Source organism: Elgaria multicarinata, chromosome 6 (genome assembly GCF_023053635.1).
Source record: "Elgaria multicarinata webbii isolate HBS135686 ecotype San Diego chromosome 6, rElgMul1.1.pri, whole genome shotgun sequence".
In the NCBI taxonomy this organism is placed as follows: Eukaryota; Metazoa; Chordata; class Lepidosauria; order Squamata; family Anguidae; genus Elgaria; species Elgaria multicarinata.
In genome coordinates, this window is record NC_086176.1 from 88,814,039 (window position 1) to 88,820,038 (window position 6,000).

Genomic DNA, 6,000 nt, shown 5'->3' on the forward strand with positions numbered 1-6,000 from the left:
TTTCTAGGATTCCAAAATTAGAGCATGTACACTTTGTTACCACTTTTAGTTCCTTCAGTTTATTTGGATCTCTTCCCCTATCTACATTACCAATACAAATAATCACATTGTAAAAACACTACAAAAAAGCATCTTGATGAGAACATGCTTCTATCAAGATTCCTTTTGTGTGGCATTTCACTGAAACACATATAAACTCCTGAGCCTTGAGATGCTTCCAGATGAACCTTTTATCACCATGCCTTAAACACAGAATTGCACAAGTGGTTCAAGCAATGTTAAATGCATGGATTGTCTAGTTTGGGTCAGAGTTCCCATTGAGAATACTCCTGTATCTGATAATTCTTACATTTGTTATGATTTTGTAATAAACTGTTCAAACAATCTTGCGCAATGGTATTTTTTCTAGTATGCAAATAGAAAGGCGGAAAAATCTAACTAACAGACATTATGTAATTCTATACATGTCAAATGAAAAGTAAGTCAATGGGGCTTTCTGAATATGGGTTTGTAGACTTACTGCGACTTCTAGAATTGGCATGCAGCATTGGTTGCATGATAGTCTGTGGAGCACCCCAAAAATCAGTATCATGTAAGGTGGCAAAACTTGCTATTTGTAAGATAATTCATTAGCTTTCCAACTCAGTTTTAAAATTTTAAACTGGGCACTTTCCTCACGTTACAGCTTAAATTAGAAAAGTCAGAAAAAGATGGCTTTGCCCATCTTGATGACATTGCAAAACGCTTAAGCAACCAGTCAGAACAGGCTATCATATGAAACTACAGTCCAGAGACATACACCTTTTAAAAAATCATAGTGAAGTTTTGCCATCTTATATGATACCGATATGCCAATTTCCAGCTCTTGGCCCACAGACTATGATGGATGGTGAGGGTGAGCCTGCAGGACCAGCAGGACCATTAGGCTGAGTGAGGTAGCTGCCTCAGGCAGTTGATTTGGGATTTCATTAAAGTGAATTTACATTGTTATTTATTATTACTGTATTTTTACTACCAGTTGCCTCAGATACCAAAATAATTTGACTTGCTTTGGAGGGTCTGACCCTGGGAGAAGTCCTTGCTCTGATAAGTTGTGGGCACTTCTCCCCACTCCCGCCCCAAATTACTGATCTCTTGCACTTACTGAAGGAAAGCCACTTTTCCTACTTAAGTTATAAATGAAATATAACTTCAGAAATAAATATGCTTATTTGAAACGTGAGTCCATCAAAATTAATGAGTCATTTTAGAGGAAATACATTTAGGATTAGAACATTAATATCATTTCTCTCTTTCATGTGAGGGACAAATGTCGCCTAGCCCCTGAAATGCACTTTCCCCCTTCTGTGCCCATCCCAAATAATGCTTGGTCTTTCTCGTTCTGTACCACCCCAGCTTGATGAAGAGCTCTAGAGATCCCGAAGGCTTGCACACTCTTTTGCGACATTTCGCTTGTTCCTAAGAAAAATAATGCCCCACCGTAGATGTTGGGCTTCTTCCCGCCCCCACTCCTGGGCCAGCGCGGCTATCTTCATGTGTGTTTTAAAACGTGGAGGTGTGTATCAGAGCGCTACGATTCCTCTCGACGAGGCTTGCGCAGGAGAACTTCCCCGGCGAGAGGGTGGCGGCGGCGCCTCAGGCGAGGCCAGTTACAAACCTGTCTCCTCTTTCTCCTCGTTGCCTGCCGCGGCTCTTCGTCTCCTCAAGGCAGAGGCAACATCCGCGTGCGACACCCCTTTTCTGTTTCGCTCCCCGTGCCCAGGCAGATGCCCAAACCTCCCGGTGAGGGTGGAGGAGGCGCCTGCTTGTCTCTTCGACCGCCACGACTAGGCCGCCTCCTTTCTCCTCAGCAAGAAGGCGGGCCACCGACCAAATGGCCGGCTGGCGGCGGCGGCGGAGGTTGGCGAGACCCCCGCGCCCCTTTACCTGCCTCTGCCTGTCCTGGCGCGCGGTCACTGCCGGGCTGTTCTGAGGGAAAGAAGGCGGGAAGGAGACAAACGGCAGAGAGGCCTGCCCGGCTCGATCGAGCTCGCCGAGCCCGGAGGGGTGTAGACGCGGCTGTTGCGGCGGCGGCAGCAGCAGCAGCAGCAGCAAACGGGAAGAGACGGGAGACAAACGGCTGCAAAAAGCGCTCAGTCCTGGGCAAAGCGGGGGGCTGGAAGTGGGGCTGGTCTTCTTTACCCCCCCCTTCCTTCACCATCACTCCTTCCCGGGGTCGGTGTGGCGGTAATAGAGCAAACTGGGAGAAGCGGCAGGAAATATTGGCACTCCGCTTGCGGTGTGGTTGCTTCTTTTCTGTTTGAAAGAAGACATGGGGATTGAAGGACATGACACCCCCTCCCCTTTTTTGCTATTTAGAAAGGGATCCTTAGGGCAAAGCATCTACATACCTGCTAATCTTTTCTCTGGGACTCAGCTCTTTTCTCTACAAGCCTTATATATAGGGCGCTATAACACTTACAGAGGCTGCCTGTGCTTACTTTGTAGTGTGCTTGATACATGGTCAGAGGTACCTTCCCCCCCCCTTACCTTTCTGAATAGGTATGTGCTGGCACTAAGAACAGACACTGAAAGGCTGTGTGGGGTAGCAGGTAGAGCCGTATGGCCAGAGGGATCTTGGTGCAAATTCTCACTGAGTCATGAAGCCTGTTGGATGACCCTGGGCCAATCATTACTTCTCGGTTTCTACTACTTCACATGGATAAAAGGGGGCGAGTAGCTGTTCTCAGCATCTTGTTGGGATAGAAGGTAATACATAAACATCTAATAGACAACAAAGAAGTTAAGGAAGAAGATTAAAAATAACTATTAAAAGATTAAAAATAACGATTTTATAGATTGAATAGCAATGTTTAAAAATAATATATACAAAGCATTCTATCACATGTGCAAAAATACAATCAATCCATCAGGCAATTCAACAAAGAATGCTCAGTAAAGTTTTTCCATTGGCCAGACGCGTTTAGACGCAAGGTCTTCCTCAATGGCCTGTGAGCTATGGAACAAATGCAAACATAAATACAAACATTTGTAAAGGCAAAGGTAAAGGCAAACGCTTGTTACTGTAATTTTTTAGACAAGCAGAATGTTTTTAAAATAAAATTAATTAGACCTACCAAAGCTGGTTGGAGCCAAGGGCTAAGATACGGCAATCCCGTGTTTGAGCAGAGGTTGTTGGAGACACTTTGTATGGGCTTCCTGTGAATGATTGGTAAATATTCTGGGATATTTTCCCCCTTTGTCCTTGGGATAAAATGATTACAAGGAAATATAATCTTAGAAAGCTGTTTATTTTCTTAATATTGTGCAGGAACTACACAGTGGGAAGTGACACTTGATTTTGTTTATTTCCTTTACTATTTGAAACCTGTAAAGTCAGTCCCAATAACAACAACAAAAAAAAGCCCTTGGCTCCAACCAGCTTTGGTAGGTCTAATTAATTTTATTTTAAAAACATTCTGCTTGTCTAAAAAATTACAGCAACAAGTGTTTGCCTTCACCTTGGCTTTTACAAACGTTTGTATTTATATTTGCATTTGTTCCATAGCTCACAGGCCATTGAGCTTTCATCGAAATGCGTCTGGCCAATGGAAACAATTTTACTGAGCATTCTTTGTTGAATTGTCTGACGGATTGATTGTATTTTTGCACATGTGATAGAATGCTTTGTATATATTATTTTTAAACATTGCTATTCAATCTATAAAATCATTATTTTTAATCTTCTTCCTTAACTTCTTTGTTGTCTATTGTATTCTATTAGGTTAAGGGTAACACTTTTTTGTTACAATAATACAAAATCATCTGACAGTTTATGATCTTGCTCAAACAGGGCCGGATCTACACTACTGCTTTAAAGCGCTTTATAACAGTTATAAAGCGCTTTAACTGCTTTAAAGCGCTATAAAACTGTTATAAAGCGCTTTAAAGCAGTAGTGTAGATCCGGCGCAGGACTTGGCTGGTCATCTTACCCACGTAATCTTATGTCCTGATGTCATTGTTTTAATATTATCCTAATCAGTAGCATGATTTCATACTTATAAAGTACCTAAAATTTTCTAAGCGCTGTACTGCTGTTGAACAGCTTCACAGGAGGGCTTTAAACTGAATCTTACGGGGGAGGGAGACGTAAACCTCTAGGCAACAAGGGATGAAGGCCAAGGCACCACAGTACAGAGAACAGCTCCAATAGTGCCCCAAAATAGTGTCCGCAACAATGTAGGAACAAAGCCAGACTATAAAACACATGGTCTTCAATGTCTATATACTAATGCCCAGAGCATGGGAAACAAACAGAACGAACTTGAACTCTTATTACATGAAGGCAAATACGACTTGATAGGTATAACTGAAACTTGGTGGGATGACTCCCATGACTGGAATATAGCAATTGAAGGATATAACTTGTTCAAAAAGAACAGAAAAAATAGAAAGGGAGGTGGAGTTGCACTATCTGTTAAAAATACCCTGCACAGAAATACAGGCGGATCAGACTGGGAGCCCCATCGAGAGCATCTGGATTAAAATAAATGGGGCAAGGAATAAAAAGAACATGATAATTGGAGTCTACTACCGACCACCCAATCAAGGAGAAGACGAGGACGAAACTTTTGAAAAACAAATTGCCAGTGTTTCAAGGAAGTGTGATGTAGTAGTGATGGGGGACTTCAATTACCCTGATATCTGTTGGGAGACCAATACTGCCAAAAGCGGCCCTTCCAAGAAATTCCTGACATGTGTGGATGATAACTTTCTCCTACAGAAAGTGGAGGAAGGAACTAGAGGATCGGCAATCCTTCACTTGATATTGACCAATAGGGATGACTTAGTGGATAAAGTGGCAGTTACAGGAACTCTGGGGGAAAGTGACCACGTCATACTTGAATTCTGGATTATGAAGGAGACAAAAGTTGAGTGTAGGCATACACGTACTCTGGATTTTAGGAAAGCTGATTTTAATAAACTCAGAACTATGATAAGTAAGGTCCCATGGCAAATGAGCCTAATGAGAAAAGCAGGATGGGTGGGAGTATTTAAAAAAGGAAATTTTAAAGGCACAGTTACAAACAATTCCAACAAGGAGAAAAGATAGAAGACAACAGAGGAAACCAATGTGGCTCCACAAAAAGCTTAGAGATGACCTGAAAATAAAAAGGGATACATATAGGAAGTGGAAGGAAGGCCAGGCTACAAAAGAAGAGTACAGACAAGTGGCGCAGAAGTGCCGAAATGATGTCAGGAAGGCTAAAGCTCAGAATGAGCTGAGGTTAGCGAGGGATACTAAAAGCAATAAAAAGGCTTTCTTCAGATATGTGAGTAGTAAAAGATAGAGGAAAGAAATGGTGGTTCAACTGCTTAATGAGGATGGCAAATTGATAACAGATGACAAAGAAAAGGCTGAAGTGCTCAATTCCTACTTTGCCTCAGTCTTCTCCCAAAAGCGGGTCTATGACCCCCCTGGAAAAAGTGAAGCAGAAGTTGAGGGGGCAGGATTGCAGTTTGAGATTGATAAACAAATGGTCAAAGAACACCTAATTTCCTTGAATGAGTTCAAGTCTCCAGGGCCCGATGAACTGCATCCTAGAGTAATGAAGGAGCTAGCAGAAGTAGTCTCAGAACCTTTGTCTATTATCTTTGCAAAATCATGGAAGACGGGTGAGGTGCCGGACGACTGGAGGAGGGCTAACATTGTCCCTATCTTCAAAAAGGGCAAAAAGGAGGAACCTGGGAACTACAGACCAGTCAGTCTGACATCCATCCCTGGGAGAATTCTGGAGCAGATTATAAAGAAGTCAATCTGTAAAACACCTTGAAATCAATGCGGTGACTTCAGCAAAGGTTTTGACAAAGTGCCCCATGATATTTTGATTAACAAACTAGCTAAAAGTGGGCTAGACGGAACAACTATTTGGTGGATTCACAGTTGGCTACAGAATCGGACTCAAAGAGTACTTATCAATGGAACCTTCTCAAACTGGGGAGAGGCAACAAGTGGGGTA

General features: G+C 42.6%; 1 protein-coding gene across 1 annotated transcript in view; it reads right to left on the bottom strand.

The window, feature by feature from the left end:
- The window catches only part of RNF180 (ring finger protein 180), a 78,230-nt gene extending 76,267 nt beyond the window's left edge, over positions 1-1,963 (bottom strand). The window contains exon 1 of the mRNA XM_063128021.1: positions 1,927-1,963. The gene's annotated coding sequence lies outside the window, so the exon portion shown is untranslated. The remainder of the gene's footprint in view (positions 1-1,926) is intronic.
- Positions 1,964-6,000: the final 4,037 nt, after the last annotated feature.